General features: G+C 48.2%; 1 long non-coding RNA gene across 3 annotated transcripts; it reads left to right on the top strand.

Moving 5' to 3' along the window:
- Positions 1-815: 815 nt before the first annotated feature.
- Positions 816-8,536, top strand: LOC144319254 (uncharacterized). Of its 3 annotated transcripts, none has more exons than XR_013385141.1 (4): positions 816-920; positions 4,353-4,427; positions 7,403-7,584; positions 8,057-8,536. It is a non-coding gene; the product is annotated as an uncharacterized LOC144319254 (long non-coding RNA). The 3 variants fall into 3 exon arrangements; XR_013385142.1 differs by having other exon boundaries at positions 5,996-7,584; XR_013385143.1 differs by having other exon boundaries at positions 4,353-5,335.
- The last annotated feature ends 9,060 nt before the right edge of the window (positions 8,537-17,596 follow it).

The raw sequence follows: 17,596 nt of genomic DNA, 5'->3' as shown, positions 1-17,596 counted from the left end.
CATGGTGGACTCTTGATAAATGTGGTTGGGTAAATGAGTGAAGTGGTGGCTGGTGCTCAGTCCTCGGGGGCTTGGGAGGGCAGGCTCTCCAGACTAAGCTGCCCAGGGCTGTGCCTTAGAGAGAATTAGGGGCATAGATAAAGTCGTGTCTTTTGAGCAAGGGCAGTGTCTGCTCAGAAGAGATAGCTGTAAGCCAAGGAGCCCAATTGTATCAGCCACTCCAGCTAGCTTAAGTAGGAGAGGAATAAAAATTGACTCAACAGATCACAACATTACCAGAGGACTGTCATAACATGTGGAAGCTATACATGCAAGGAAAAAAACTTAAATTATACCCCTAGGCTTCTCTGGGAAAGACCCTATCTCAGCCATCCCCGGCCAGGGGCATCTCAGTTAGGTGTGGTTTCCATCATGACCTCTGCAGCAGATGTTCCAAAAGCAGGATGCTCTCCTCTCCTGTTGAGACAGATGGCACTGGAGAACATGCAGAGTCTGGTAGAGGGAGCCTCTTTTTTTTTTTTTTTTCTAAGATTTTATATATTTTATTTTGAGAGAGATAGAGCTTGTGAGTGGGAGGAGGGGCAGAAGGAGAGGGTGAAAAAGAATCTCCAGCAGACTCCATGCTGAGTGGGGAGCCCGATGTAGGGCTTGATCCCAAGACCCTGACATCATGTTCTGAGCCGAAATCAAGAGTCAGGTGCTAAACTGAGCCACCCATGTGCCCCATGGAGAGGAAGCCTCTTAATTCCAGCCCCTATCCCATAGAACCCTGGGGACCAGACCCTTCTACTTGTCTAATAGCATTGTGAGTAATAGTTATGCCAACTAACGTTACTGAATCCCTCACAGGGCACTGAGTGCTGGGTGGGCCGTGTGTTTTACAGCATCATCTCCCATCATTTTCACAACAATCCTGGGAGGTATGTGCTGTTATGAATTTCATTGTACATACATTGTACATATGTTCATGTACATATGAAGGGATGAAGGCTCAGAGAGGTTAAGTAACTTATCTGAGGCCACACAGCACAATTGAGAATTCAAATTCAAGTCAACTCCAAAGCTCAGATTCTTTTTTTTTGCCAATGTAATATTTTTGATAATATGTTTTTTATCTTGCTATGTGACTTTTAAAAAACTGAAGCATAGTTGACGCACAATGTCATGTTAGTTTCAGGTGTATAGCACAGTGATTTGACAAATACATTATACAAGTGTAGCTACCACCTGTCACCATGTGACACTATTACAATACCATTGACTATATTCTCTGTGCTGTAACTTTCATCCTCATGACTTATTCATTCCATAAGGAGCAGCCTATATATCCCATTCTTAGTAATATTCCATTTTGTGTAAATATATATATATATATATATATATATATATATATATATAACATTTTCTTTACCCATTTGTCTATTGATAGACACTTGGGTCATTTCCATAATGTGTTGATAGCCCAACTATCAACATTCTTAACTACCACATCATGCTGCTGTCTCTACTCTCTTGGGAATCTACTTGGTGATTCAGACCATGGAGGCAGGGAGGGCATTTGTACATTTGTGAAAACCAATACTCCCCCTGAGAAGGGCATTTGACCGGGCAGATGTCAAGGTTGTGCATTCCAGCTGAAGTGGTGGTAGGCAGAGGGTTCCCTGGCATGGGGGACAATGAGCTCCAGGGACCAAAGAGTGGGAAATGGAACTAAATCTGTGTCAACAAGGCTGATGACATTAATGCTTTGGGGTTCTTCCTCCTTTCACTTCACCATACCCCTTATCTTCCTTCATTATCATTGTCACAACCACCACCACTACCTTATTATCACCATCCCTGTTCACCACACTCCACCATTATCAACATCAACCCACTGTCCTTGTTATATTATGACCATGATGATGATCATCACCCAAGGTCCTACCACCAGCATCATACACCGCTGTCACCAAACTACTGCCACCATCACCAAACCCTTAGTGTTACCATGTCTGCCATCGTTGCAAAATCATCATCACCACCACTACTGTCACTGTTATCAATCCTATCAGTACTGTCATCATCACCCCTATTCTGTGAGCTTGTTCACCATCATCTCTTACCGTAGTCCACCACTGCCATTACTACCCAACTGTCCTTGTCACTGCAAGCACCACCACCATCATCACCATCATCACCATCACCACCATCATCACCACCACCACCACCACCACTACCATCACCATCATCACCGCCACCACAGTGTCTTCACTGCCACCATCACCAATATTCTTGTCACCACCACCACTTGTAATTCAGTACAAGTCACAGATATCTTATGAGTCTTTCCTGTATTATAAGCTTGTGTTAAATGCCAGGATATGAACATGATTAAGAAGAGGACTGTGATTCATGTTCACCATCGTTACTAACATCATCAGTTATTAGTGGAAACTCACTAATGCCATATTAATTGCTACCCCTGCCTAAATAGTTGCTTTGAGCAGAATAGCATCTTGCAAACTTGTGAGCTCATCCAATACAAACTGTGTCCCAGAATCTGCTCCCGCTTTTCCTCCCATCATCCCCTAGCCTGATCTCTCCACAGATTTCCTGTTGGCTCTGCCTGGGGGAAACCAGAGGGCATCTTCTCCCCCTTTCATCTTATCTAGGCTTCTTCATGCCTGTCTGACCAACTTAGTGGACTTCAATGTTTCCCAGGCCCAATATAATTATTATTCCCATTATTATCACATATTAGGAGGGTTTTATAAATCTTAATTACATGTCACTTGGCTGAAAGCAGACGATAGAAGAAATCTGCTTCCCATTACCAAGCTTTACAAGGCCTCTGGAAGGCTGTTGTCTTTTGGGGACTGTATGGGGATTCTGAGGAAAACAATCTTAACCTCCGAATCAGGTCACAGAGAGTTAAGAGGTGCCAAAATGACCGGGTTTGCCCTACATGACCAGTCAGAAGGAAGCTGATTTCAATTTCTCTCAAGAGCCTGTGCTTGGTGGGTTGGATATGCTTGGTGGGCTCTTCCTGGCTCTCTGCACCCTGTCCCTTTCTGCTCTGACATGGCTTCAAGGAGCCCTACAGTGGCCAAGGGCTGAGAGAGGTCTCTACCCCTGGACCTGTACCCCTGTTGTACTTGGAGGCAGTCTACTTCCTCCTTGCTATGTGATCGTGGGCAACTTCCTTGAATTTTGGGAGCCTTGGTTTCCCTGACTATAAAATAGAGGTAGTAACTCCTCTTCTGCGTGTAGCTCTTCTTGTACTGAGGATACATGAGTTCCCCCCACCAAAGCCAGCACAGAGTTGTTCCTCCATAGTCATGGTCAGGACCAGCACTGATGGGGATGCTACTAATGATAAAAATAAGGACTGGAGGGACTTCTAGCTGGCTCAGTGGTTGAGCATCTGCCTTTGGCTCAGGTTGTGATCCTGGGTCCTGATACGGAGTCCCACATGGGGCTCCCCGCGGGGAGCTTGCATCTGCCTCTGCCTATGTGTCTGACTCTCTCTCTCTGTGTCTCTCATGAATAAATAAATAAAATCTCAAAAAAAAAAAAAAAAGACTGGACTCAGGGGCTGAGGGTTTGGTAGCCCACATCCATCCTGACACACCTTGAGTGAGTGACACATTGTCACTTCCCTGTTCCTGTGCTGTCAGGCAGCCATGCTCCCTGAAGGGGGCTTGACAGAGGCAGTGGAGAGATTTGGGTGCAGCCAATCGTGGCTCTGCTACGTTCTAGCTGTGTGACCTCTTGCAAGTCTCTTAGTCTCTCTGTGCCTCAGAGGTTGTCAAGTAGGGGGGTAACGCGGTGACCGCCTCACATAGCTGCGGGCTTGGCGCGAGGTCGGCGTGCAGCATATGTTTCCTGTTGCGCCATCCACAAATCAATCAATTGAACAAGTGTATTGGGGTTCCAGTAGATTCAGGCATGTTTGATGTGTACCAGTAACACCAGTAGGAGTGTCATCCATTCCACGAGCCTGAAGACAGAGAAACTTCTAGAGAGCAACCCCCCCAGGGGTGGCAGAGAAGCAGGCCTGGTTTCTGACAGAGGCAAAGGAGGCCCCCAGGACACAGGATATAAGGAAGCCCCTGCCCTCAGGTGCCGGCTCTGCACTTCCATGAGCCTGAGAGTGAGCACCTCCTTAAATCCTGCATCCTGAGCACTTTGCTTGTGTCCCCTCTGTCCCAACTCTGGGACTGAGCCAGACTTGTCCAGCTGCTCCATTGGGCAGAGCAGGGCCTGCAGGCCAAGCAGCTTATATGATAAGAGCAATAGAGAGCCAACAGGAGTAAAAAGAGACATTACTACAGGGATGTGGGGAACATTTGTCTTGTGGTTTCTTTTAGACACCTTTGGGAAGTCGTCTGTCTTCGTGGCAGAATGGAAGCCAGGAGTGCCATTAGGAGTGCACCACCCATCAGGTCAGAGGGAGGGAGTGGGCCTGGCGTGGGCCCGGCTCTGGTGGCGTGAGTGGTAGCCCTGGGGTCTTTGTAGTGCTATCCTGGCAGGGTCATTCCCAGCTTTGTGGCCTCCCGCTCTGATTCTCTGGCTCTTCTGAAGCTTTGGTGAAGATAAGCTGGAGGATGCCTCTATCACCTAAACGAGCCTGTTTGTCGGGAACAGAGAACCCCACCTGGCACAGGGGTTGCAGAAGCCCTTCACGGAAGACAGGGGCTGGATAGGCCAAAAGCCGGAGAATGGAAAAGCCTCAGCACGCTCTTTCTCTCTACCTCTCACCAATGCTTCTCTTTATCCCTGTGCACAGATAACGTTTTCTCAGATTTTTTGTTCATGTGGGTCAGGTTTATGAGAAGCTCTAGCTCTCATAGAAATAGACCCCATGTCTCTTGGCCCAGCACCCAAATTCTTGCAAGAAATACATCTGATTGGCACAGTCAGGTGTCCAGGGAGTAGAGTTACATTGAACAAACATTCCTGCCGAGTCCCCTCCCTTTGGCAGTTCCTGGGACGGGGAATTTGTTATGAGTTAGTTAGATATCCCCAGGGATCTACTGCATTCAAGAAGATTCTATGGCTGAAACCAGAAAGGCCACTCTGGTCTTTTTGAGGGGGCCCCACCCCGTGGGCGCCTGTCTTGGTCCAGGGCTGAAGACAGCTCTAAGTCAAAACAGAAAGAGCTGTTTTGTCCTGGCACACGCTGACCTCAAGTAGCTCTGATATAACAGTGAATTTTAAAAACCTAGTTTTCCTCCTCTACGTCTCTGTCCCCACCACAGAGCACACAGTAGTGACATCTGGAGGTGTGGGCTGCAGGGGGCTTTGGTGCCTGGTGAGTTGGTTGCCACTCCCGGCGGGCTCAGATGGATTTGTGAGTACATGTGGGTACCCTCTGGGGAATCTCATAAATACTGCTGGTGGATAAATGGGACTCTTGAGGCCGAAAGTTCTGGTAAGAGCAGGTAAATCTGAGTCACCACTAATCAGGCAAGTAGGCCCGAGGAGCTGCAGATTTGCAGGGTCCCATGCTCAGCACCTGCCACGTGCCAGTGGCACGCAAGGGACATGCCCCGCCTCCCAAGCACCAGCGCCCAGTGCAGGCCAGCCTTAGAGCATCCAGGGGTCTAAACATATGCAAAATTGAAAATGAGAAGAAAGCCTTTGGGTCGGTTTTACAGAAGCAAAGTGAAATGTAATGTTTCATAGAATCTAGACTTTTCTGAAACAGAAAATCCCATGCTTTTATGAATAAAAGGTTTAACTCACGGGAAGCGCAAAACACACCCACGTGGGGATGGCCCGTCCATATGCAAAGTCCATGCATGTGTGAAAAGACACGCAGGCCTCTCCCTTCCATCTGGGGTCCTGGCCGCCGGGAATGTGCAATGCTTCCTCACAGCAGCTGCCCACAGCCTTCTGTCCTGTTCTCCACTGCCAGCACCTTGTCTTCTGTCTCTGGGTCCCCAGAGACAACAGACGCCTTCTCCTGCCTCTGAATGTTTAACTATGTGGAGTCTTTGCCTTTTTCCAGCTCTTGTTCAACTGGAACATCTTGATCCTTCTTCCAGACCCCTCAAGCCTCCATTCGGCGGCAGGCACAGGATGTGGGTTGCCTGCCCAACATCCACTTTGCCTTCTGATATCAGAACTCAAATATATATCTATATCTGACGGAGAGAGTCACCAAATGCCTTCCCCAACGCCCTTGCAGGGATGTAAGCACGTGCTTAGCGAGTGTGACCACGGCCATGGTGACTTCCCCAGCAGAGTGGTTGAGATGGTGTGGTGGTGTCTGGCCAGGATCTGAATTCCCAAACATCTTCCTCCTCCTCAAGCAAATGGTTTTGGGATGGTTTGGAATCGACAACCTGCTTCCCAATGTGGCTTCTGCATAACTTCCTTGCTATGGGATCTCAAGCTGATCCTTAGTTCCTTCATCTTGACGCGGGAACATTAATAATGCTGTCTTCTGGGGCACCTGGGTGGCTCAGTCAGTTAAGCATCTGCCTTTGGCTCAGCTCGTGATCTCAGGGTCCTGGGATCGAGCTCTGCACTGGGGATCCCTGCTCAGCAGGGAGTCTGCTTCTCCCTCTCCCTCTGCCTCTCCCCACTACTTGTGCTCTGTCTCACATAAATCAGTAAAATCTTAAAAAAAAAAAAATGCTGCCTTCTCAGGCTCTTGGCAGGACTGGACCTGAGTGTAAACTCCATGAGGGTAGGATGAATATTCCATTCATCACCATGCACCCACACTACGCTGTGGGTACACAGTAGGTGTTTAACAGTTGTGCATTGAGTGGATGGGTGTGCAGGTCTCAGCAGAGTGACTGGTTCAAGAAATCTTCGCTGAAAAGCTAAATGAATACCCAAACAGCACCCAGGCCACAGGTTCCAGTGGGAGGCATGGGGAGGGAAGGGTTAAGTGATGGGTCTCTACAACCCCCGCACCGCTCCCCATCAGAGCAGATCAGCTTTTATCAGATTTATGCAAGGGATTCGTTCCTGAAGTTATGCATTATTCAAGACTAAATTTCCCAGAGGGATAAATGTAAAGCAAGATCTGCATTATTTCAAAATCTGAGCATACGGCGAGTCTTTATTAATATTTTTAAATCGCCTGATTTCCAAGTCACATAATACAAATTTGCATCAAGTGTGACATCCTGTTTCAGAGTGCTGGATGAAGTTTGGTGGGCAGAAAGTTTTCTGAGGGTTAAAAAGTTCAGACCCTCCTCCTGGCCTCCCACATTTGTGGCAAGAGGTCTGTAAGGCGAGAGGTGAGGTTTGGCCATAATCATTTGGTATTAAAAGTAGTTAAAATGCCAACGTGGAGGGATGATTCACTTTTACCAAAAATCACTGTTGATTCAAATTTAGCTGTATGGAGCCGTGTGAATTATTGAAAAATTAATCGCTGTCTTTTTTCTCACTGCTTTAGGCTCATCAGAAGGGAATAAAGGAACTTTTCTCCCATTCTCCCGGGACCTTGCTACAAGTGCAGGAGGGCAGCATGCAGGGTGCTGGCTGAAAATGCAGACTCCCGGGTTCTACACACCAGTTTTGAGGTGGGCCCAGGACTCTGCATTTTTAACAGGAGCTTCAGGACGCTCTGGGGCAGTGGTAAGTAAGGATGCTGGAGATTTGAGGCTCCTTTGAGAGGAATTTAGCTGGCTCATGGACGAGAGGGGTGAGGAGAGGTGAAGGGGGCTGGTGTTGGAGGAGAAGGGGCATTTTGGTCTCGGGGATTAGGTGGGGGGAGATGTTGAAGGTGGTGGAGGGGTGGCTATGAACCCCCTTGCAGTGGATCCCCCAAGTGGCAGGTCCTGGGTGGGAGTGGCTCCGTGAAGACTCTGAAGGCTGGACTCAACCCTGCAGCCTTAGGATGTTGTCTCCAGTGCCCCAAACAGGCTTGCATCAATGGAGGGGAACCTGAAAAGTGCCCGTCACCCATCCAAAACGGCAGATGGACACTGGACGGGGGCGCTGTGCATGATGCTGATGATGTTAATAAGAAATATTCATTAGTGCCAGGCACTGGTCTCACTGTGTTACATACACAAAGTCATAGGTCTTGTTACCCTTCCTTTTACAGATGAGGACACTGCGGCACAGAGAGGTTTAGCAACGCAAAGTCACACCGCCTGTGAAAGGCAGAGCCAGTATCTACATTTGAGCAATAAGCTATAGTCTATTCTTGGTCCCCTTGCTCTTCAGCCACAAGTAGTAAGTGTGAGGATGTGATCACACCAACTGGAGACTGCATCTTTCTTTCCAATCATTCAGGCCCAAACCCTGAGACGCTTGTAAGATCCACAGAAAGGAGATGTGTCCTGAAATTGAGCACCATCGAACTTACTCACCTACATTAATAATGGAGATAAGACTTGATTTAGAAATGTAAAGAAGTGGGACCTATCTTGCACGTTCAGGAGTTTACAGAGCAACTTACACCTATGGCCCCAATTAGAATGTCAAATTCCCTTGCTTGCTTTTTCGATATGCCTTCTTTCTTAATTTGGTTTTTTTGAGCAGATCCGACGCTGTATTTACGTAGTTCAGAAATAAAGATAATATAAGAAAGATGTATAAAAAAGCATCAATCCCTTTACTCACCCATTGTAGTCTCTGTCTTCCCTTAGGTGACATTTATCCCCTTTATTTTTTTCCATCCATTCTTTATGCAAATACAAGCATCGTGTATGTGTGTGTGTGTGTGTGTGTGTGTGTGTGTGTGTGTGTACTTGTAGGCCTCTTCCTTGATTACACAAAAGGTAGCAAACTGTACATGCTGTTTGATATCTTTGGTTTTCCCCTTACCGGTATATTCAGGAGCCCTTCCCATATCTGTACACAGAGAGTTTCCTCTTTATGATAGATATTATTTTACAGCTATACAGTGGAGAGCATACTAGAATCCACCATACTGGCTCTGAAGAATGGATTCTTTTTTTTTTTCTTTAATGACTTTATTTATTTATTTGTCAGGGAGTGTGCACACACGAACAGGAGGAGGGGCAGAGTCCGATGCGGGGCTCCATCCCAGGACCCTGGGATCATGACCTGAACTGAAGGCAGAGACTCAACTGACTGAGCCACCCAGGTGTCCTGGAGAATGGATTCTTTTTTTTTTTTTAAGCTTTTATTTATTTATTTATTCATGAGAGAAACAGAGAGAGAGAGAGAGAGAGAGAGAGAGAGAGAGGCAGAGACACAGGCAGAGGGAGAAGCAGGCTCCATGCAGGGAGCCTGACGCGGGACTCGATCCCGGGACTCCAGGATCACACGCTGGGCCAAAGGCAGGCGTTCAACCGCTGAGCCACCCAGGGATCCCTCTGGAGAATGGATTCTTAAACTGACAAAAATTTTGTGAGCCACTTGGCCACATGCAGGTAGCTTGACATTGGCCATGGTGGAAGTATTTGCACAACAGAAATGGGCAAGCTCTGCAAGCTAGGGCTTTCCTCCTCGGACAGCTGGCTGTTGAACATTTACGGCACCATACCCACTGTGTGGCTACTCCGGGGTTTAGCTGACTAGTCTTTTCTTTCTTTTTCTTTTTTAAAGATTTTTATTTTTATTCATCAGAGAGAGAGAGAGGCAGAGACACAGGCAGAGGGAGAAGCAGGCTCCATGCAGGGAGCCTGACATGGGACTTGATCCCGGGTCTCCAGGATTATGCCCTGGGCTGAAGGTGGCGCTGAACCACTGAGCTATCCGGGATGCCCCGACTAGTCTTTTCTACACAAAGCTTTGGGGTGTTTCAGATCTTCTGCATCTCATAAATGGTGCTTTGGTGAATGCCCGTCATCTGTCATGAGAGGGAGAGAAAGGGGACACCGTGGCAGCCACAAGGATGGCCGAGCTCCTGCCCTTACCGCTCAGTGTGGCCAAGAAGCAGGCCGCACCAGCATGTGCAGGGACTTCCTGGAAATGCCCATTCTCAGGCCCCCCACCAGAACTACCGAGGCAGGCAGGGTCTGCATTTTAACGTGCCTCTGCGACCCACATGCACCAAAACCCTCGAGAAGTTTCCCCCGGGTGTCTTTTCCGTCCTGCAGTCCAAGGTGGGGCCAAGAACCCCCAGAAGCATCACCCACTTCTTCTCCCATTGCAAACGTGGGATGCGTTTGTTGCTCTTTGTGTAAGGACATAGCTGTCGGGTCTGGAAAGACCCTCTTAGGGCACAGTAGTGGAAAAGAAGCATTTGCCCCACTGCTTCTGTAGGACTGGACTGTGTGACCCAGTCTGGACTCCCCCTGGAGAGGGGAGGGGTAGGGGGCGGTGGGGGATGGTCCTTAACGAGCAGGAAAGCCCAGGTTACCTCTCAACCATGCCAGTCCCAGGACCAGGGCTTTCAGGAGTGAGAACTGAGAGAGGATGGAGAGGGCCGGCTGTGAATGTGCATGTGTGGATGGGAGGAGGGAGGAGAAAGGGGGGACGTCGAGCGCCCCCTGCTGGCTGACCTGGGTGGTGACTGGCACGGGGTGCCCAGGCTGGGTGGGAGCAAGAGAGGACAGGATAGTGACCTTGCAGGTGGGCTGCAGATTGGCCGGGAAGAGACCGATCTCACGCACGCACATGCACGCACGCATGCACACACGTGTGCACAGCCTGCTATAAGTGAGCGATTCCTGAAGCTGAGGCCGCACCAGGTGGCTCCCCGGAGCAGGAGCACCCAGGGGGAGAAAGCAGAGCCAGAACCCAGGCTGTCCCGAACAGCGTGCCCACCTCCACCTGGCCAGGACGCAGGGGGTGCACTGTCTGCAGTAACAGTGGGGAACTGAACACTCACTGGGAACTTTCCTCCAGGAGCTGCCCTTGCTATGTCTGACTGAATCCTCACCGTAACCCTCCTGTCTGAGGTGTAGATTATATGCTCAGCAAATGTTAGCTGGATGAATCAACCAGCCCTTGGAATTGGATCTTATTGTTAGCTCTGACTTCATCTCCTGGCACTCTCCCCCTTTATTATGTTCCATGCTGCTCCCAACCACTTCAGGCACTCCTGCCTCAGGACCTTTGCATGTCTGTTTCCTCTGCCTGAATGCTCTTCACCCAACATCCAAGCGGCTGTTTCTCACCTCATCCTCAGGCCTGTATTCCAATGGTCCCTTCTTCATGGGGTCTTCCCCAAACACCCTAAAACTGTCATACCCTCTCCCTCCTTTCCCTATCTAATTTTTCCCAAATCTCTATTCACATTTTCTATATACTGCTTCCTGACCATGTTGGTTGTCTGCATTGTCCACTAGGATATATTTCCCTGGGTTCCTGTGAGCACCTGGCTCAGCCTAGGTGCTCAGTAAATAGTTATTCATTGTATGAAAGAACGAATGAGTTCTCTTTTTACAGAGGAGACGACAGAGGCTCTGAGGAGTGAGCTGATCACTGTCCGGGGTCATATGGCAAATAAGTGGCGGAGGTGGGATTCAAGTCCAGGCTGACTCTAAAGCCTGGGATGTACGTCCTAACCCCACACCCCCACCCGGGGAAGTGTTGAACCAGTCTTTTTAGGTCAGTTGCCTTCAAGGTGTAGGAAAGGAAAAAAAAAAAAATCCTTTTCCCTCTACCCATCTTAGTTTCCTGGATGGAGCCCCTGCATTAGACCCATAAAAGCCTGATTGAGAAGAAAAAGACAACCAGGAGTTCATGAATACTTGCCGCTCTGGGTAATTCGGAGGGTGGTTAGTTAGAGCTGGGGCGCGCCTCGCCTCCTAACATAGACAAGTAGCAGGACGAAGGAAGAGAGGACTTCGAGTTTCCAGGGCAGCAGATTGTGGGAAGGTCACTACAGGGAAGGTAGGGGCTAATTAGTGAGGTTTGCCGTTGATTCGCTGGACTGATAAGAGTCTAGAGTTGCCTCCAGTGATGAACTTGTGTCCTTTCTAGGGGTGGGGTAGGGGAGGCACCTTTATAAATTTATGTTCCCTTTCAGGTGCGTGGGGGGCAGGCAGAGAGCTTTTCGCCTCCTTCCTGGTTTTCTTCAATTGCATTTCGCTCGGAATCATCCTTAAGCCGGAGTGGAATATTTTGAGGTGGCCTATCTGGCTACTGTTCAGAGGCAGAGGGTTTCGGGGGGCTGAATCTTGCAGCCCACACACAAGGGAAAGCAAAGAAGCTCCTGCCATCCCGGCCGCAGCTCCCGGTAAGCCGCAAGTAATGGGAACAAACATGCACGGGGATGGAGGCCAGTCTGGGACATCATGGTTGTTGTTTTGCTTCAAGGGACATCATGGGTTCTTTTTCAGCCTGTTCGTGGGGACCTCTGCGTGGACAAGCGCCCTGTCTGATAGCCCCTCCCCACGGGGGACCCTGGGTGCTGTGCAGCCCAGCCCCAGGAGTGAGCTAGAGCCTTCGTCCACGCCAGGGCACCCAGGTAGTTCAGTGCTCCGGCGTGCCCAGGAGCTGACACAATCAGGGAGTGAATTAACTTCTGCTTTTCTGGCTGTATTTTAAAGGCATTTTTTAAAATGCCTTTTTTTTTTTCTCCTTTGGAGGCTATGCACTCTTCAGAAATTAAATTTAGACTGTGATTTTATTACCCTTTTTATTTAATTTATCCTAACGGTTGCATTCAAGCTGTGAGCCAGCTGTTGACTTTGAAAAAACATTGTTCAATTTGAAGGGAGCATTTTAAAACTTAATGTAATGGCTGTAAGTAATCACTACAGCAATTACGTTCCCCGGCGCGGTGCACCGCAAGAGGCACGGTCGGGGATTTGGAAGAGTGCTCAGGTGGGCAGAGGGCTGGCTTGGGCAGGAGGTGGGCATGCAGACTTGAGGGGGAAGGGGACGTGGGGGCGGGGACACAGAGGCCTGCTGCCGGCCACACAAGCCTGTCTCTCCTCCCGGGGCCAGCTTGGGGACCAGTTTGTCAGAATTCCAGGCTCCTGGGTCAGCTTGGCTTCTGGGCTCCTGCTGTGTCCCCGGCCAGCCATTTAATCCCATCTGAGAGGCTTGGCTCTGCCTCCAGCTCCTCGCTGCAACAGGTTCCCAGGTCGGACACCATTCAGGGTCTTAAGCTGGACATGCCTTTATGTTGGTCCCCCTCTGCCTTTGGATTTATCCATCTATTCACTTAATCGCTGTGGTACATTGCAAGAAAAGCAGCCACAAAATCTTCCTATCCCTTCATGTGGTCGCTTTGTACTGGGCTTCTCCCCGTAAGGAGTGAAGTCTAGTTCTCTGAGTCTTGGATCTGAGCTTGGTTCCACAATACCTGCAGAGCCGGCTGGCATGTTGACATTAGTCTTCTCTTGCAGCCCCGAGACCCCTCTGTGAAAAAGGCCAGACCAGCCTCCTGGGTGATGAGATACCCAGTAGAACACTGGCCCAGCTGGTGGGCCCAGAAGCAGCCTGCTGGCACGCAAGGGGCCACCTTAGACCCTCCTGCTCCAGTGAGCAGCCCAGCAAACCTACCCGGTCATGAGCTAAAGCAAGTGATGGTTGTTTTGGACCACTATATTTTGGGATGGTTTTCTGTGCCGTAAGAGTAAAGCTAAAACAACACCGCTCAGCAAGTATTTAATGGTGCCTAACCCATGCCAGGCATTGCACATGGCTGTGGGGATGCAGAGCCCCCTTGAGCATGGCTTTTTTTTTTTTAATGTATTTTTTTATTTGAGAGAGAGAGAGAAAGAGACAGGGAGACAGAGACAGGGAGAATGAGCGAGGAGGGGAGGGGCAGAGGGAGGAGAAGCAGACTCCCTACTGAGCAGGGAGCACAATGGTGGGGCTCGATTCCAGGGCTCTGGGATCATGACCTGAGCCAAAGGCAGACACTTAACCAACTGAGCCACCCAGGCGCCCTGATCATGGCTTCTGATTGGCAGGTCACCTCTTGCCTGGGGTGGGCCATTCTACTGTGTTGTCCTGCCCTGTTCTGCAGACTGCATGGTCCCAGAGTCCCAGACTCAGCTCTGAGCCCCTCCCAGCAACACCCTGAGATGGACAGTGGGCGCTGTTGGTAAAGCTTAGTGGTTGATGGCATCAGGCCAATGGAGGAGGGGGTCAAATCCTACCTCTCTATTTCTCACCATTCATCATCATAAACGTAGATGGTAGGTGAGACTGTCTGGATTCCGGTCCCCTCTCTGTCATCTTGAGCCAATGGACACAACCTCACTAAGCTCTGACTTTCCTATCTGTAAAATGGGGGTGAGACTAGCCCATTCACAGGGCTGTTGTGAGGGTCACCTGCCATGTAATAAATACTCAGAGAGATGAGTGTCATCACTTCCTGAGTGTCAGTTTCTCTGTCTATGAAATCGACTGATGTCACGCCACCTATGGCTTGCAACCAATTCAGGATGTTGTAAGGATGAGAAGTGATAAATGTGTTTGAGGGACTTACCGCTGGGCCTGGTGCTTGAAACATGCCCCGTACTCGGTAAATACTAGTTTTGCTATGAGAGTTGTCATTGACCAATCAGGGTGGGTTCTTGGAGAATGCTCTGGGCTGAAGCTAACTTTCTGCCCCCTAGCACTGAGCACTTGGGATGCTTCAGGCAGTCTGTCCCCCATTTCCTCCACACGTATGTCTTTGCTTCAGTGTCCATATGGCCATACCAACTTACTGCGTATGCAGTTCATGAATTTCTCTTCTCTAGCCTCATTTTCCTTGCAGTGAAAATGGATAGTTCCAGAATGGCAACTAGTTTCATTTTATATTTTTTAAAAAATATTTATTTATTTAAGGAGAGAGAGAGAGAGAGAATGGGTAGGGTGAGGCAGAGAGAGAGAGAGAGAATCTCAAGCAGACTCTGAGTTGAGTGTGGAGCCCAAGCAGGTCTCAACCTCATGACCCTGAGATCATGACCTGAGCCAAAACCAAGAGGCAGATGCTTAACCAACTGAACCACCCAAGCGCCTTTCAAAAAGGCAACTAGTTTTAAATTATGCACTGCCTCTGATCAATTGGTAATGTCTGTCCAAGGTCAGGAATGAAGATCTGGCCACACAGAGCTCAGGCTCAGTGGGAGGAAGTGTCATGATTCATTGGTGATGTCTGCAGTGGACGTGAGAGGGAAGGATGGAGTGCATTTGCTGCCCCAGACTGCTGGGCTCTCGGGGGTCTCCTGGGGATGCTAAGATTCTGTCTCCATGTAGATTTCTTTTCTTTTTTTTTTTAAGATTTTATTTATTTATTCACGAGAGACACAGAGAGGCAGAGACAAAGGCAGAGGGAGAAGCGGGCTCCCTCTGAGGAGCCCTCCCTCTGAGGTATGCAGAACTGGATACCAGGACCCCAGGATCATGCCCGGAGCCGAAGGCAGATGCTCAGTTGCTGAGCCACCCAGGCGCCCTGCATGTAGATTTCTGACCTGACAAGACTGTATATCAACTTTAGTGTTGTGGGTGCTTCAGAGTGGAGCTTACATTATTCATCTTCATATTCTCAGGACCTAGAAAGGAGTCTCAATCCTCAAATGGCTCAGAGGAAAGAGCACAGACTGTGATGAGATAGACCTGGATTTGTATCCTGGAGTGGCTGTTTCCCAGCTTTGGGACTATGCAGTGGCAACCACAAGTGCTGTTGGGCCAAACATTCTGGATCTCCCATTTTTGTGGAATGGGGTAGGATGGTCAAGTAGGATCATGGGACTAGCTCAGACTAATGGGTTGTGAGCAGAAGTGAGACCCTTGAGAGATCCCTCTTTCCTTGTGCTATGACAACCAATAAAAATGTTCCAGGTGAGGGACACCTGGGTGTCTCACTGGTTGAGTGTCTGCCTTCAGCTCAGGTCGCGATCCCGGGGTCCTGGGATCCAGTCCCGCATCAGGCTTCCTGCGTGGAGTCTGCATCTCCCTCTGCCTGTGTCTCTGCCTCTCTCTCTCTGTCTTTCATGAATAAATAAATAAAATCTTCCATCAACCATTGACCCCAGCATGAAGCTTGGGCCCCCTGGGAAACAGACTCTGAGATGGATATTTACATGCATGAAGTTTACCAGGATCTCAGGATCCACTCTCAAAGGGGAGTGGAAAGATGCAGGAGAGGGCAGAGGAGATGTCAGACTCCTGAGCTAAGAAGCTGGGTTAGTCCGTCAGAGAGGTCCCAAGCTGGGGCACAGGTCTGAGCCTTTATACGCCCACATTAGCCACTCTTGGGGTGGCAGTTAGCCCCAGAGAGGAGATGTGAGCCAGGGTGAGATGGAGCTCTGCAGCTCTGAGCCATTCCTGGAGCGGGATCCCAGCCGAGGGCTGAACGTAGTGCTCCCAGCTGCCGGGGACTAGCAGTGGCAAGCGCTGGTGATTGAGCGTTCAGGAATGTTATGAGCTAGTTTTTAAATATTAAGTTATAATTAAATGTGTTTTATTTAAAAAAAAAGGTAAGGAGCACCTGGGTGGCTTAGTGGTTGAGCGTCTGTCTGCCTTCGGCTCAGGGCATGATCCCGGGGTCCTGGGATCGAGTCTTGCATTGGGTTCCCTCCATGGAGCCTGCTTCTCCCTCTGCCTGTGTCTCTGCCTCTGTCTGTGTCTCTCATGAATAAATAAATAAAATCTTAAACAAAACAAAACCAAAGGTAATAAGGGCACCTGAATGGCTCAGTAGGTTAAGTGTCTGACTCTCCCTTGAAGCTCAGGTCAAGACCCTCGGGTCATGGGACCCAGCCCTGGGGCCAGCTCTGTGCTCACTCGGGAGTCTGCTTGAGGATTCTCTCCCCCTTTTGCTGTCCCTCCCCATACTCATGCTCTTGCGCTCTCTCTATCAAATAAATAAATAAATAAATAAAATCTTAAAAAAAAAAAACCGCGGTAATATGCTAGTCACATTGCTTCTGAATTGTTTTACTACATTTTACCTAAATCTTTTTCTAAAAAGATTTTTACTTTTATTTTAATATTTAATTAAATAATTTTTAATATTTTATTTAATTACAATTAATATAGATTATATAATTGCATATTTATATGTAAATATATTAAATTTATATATGCACATATTAAATATATTATTTATTTATATATTTAAATATATATTATATGTAAACATATTAAAATTATATAAAAATATAATTATATAATTATATATAAATATATACTATAATTTTAAATAAATTAAATATTTATTATTATTTATATATTTTATTTATTGAGAGAGAGCATGAGCAGGGGAAAGGGCAGAGGGAGAGGGAGAAGCAGACTTCCCACCAAGCAGGGAGCCTGATGTAGGGCTCAATCCCAGGACTCTTTGTATTACATATTTGTGCATATATGTATATGTATGTGTGTCCATAAATACATATATATATATATATATATATATATATGTACACACACACACACATTCATTTCTTCCCTCAGAGCACCAAGTTAAAAAATTTACTAGCCCATCATGGGGAATAGGTCCTCCTTCATCTTTTATGGGGCTATCCTGGTGATAGAGTACAGTGTCCATGAAAGAAGACATGGAGGAGTCACTGCCAACCCTTGATGAACATGTAGCTTGAGCAAGAGTTAATCTTCTGCTCTCTGTCATTTTATACCACTGAGATTTTTTGGGAGTGTTTGTTACTATAGCATAACCTAGCCTATACTGACTGAAACACGTGGACAAAGGCACTTAATTCTCTGGGCTATGGTTTCTTCATCATAAAACCTCCCTGTAGGTTTCAGAGAGAACCAGAGA

Source organism: Canis aureus, chromosome 8 (assembly GCF_053574225.1).
Source record: "Canis aureus isolate CA01 chromosome 8, VMU_Caureus_v.1.0, whole genome shotgun sequence".
NCBI classification, from domain to species: domain Eukaryota; kingdom Metazoa; phylum Chordata; class Mammalia; order Carnivora; family Canidae; genus Canis; species Canis aureus.
Note: the sequence above shows the minus strand (reverse complement) of the source record. Positions and strands in the feature narration are given on the sequence as shown.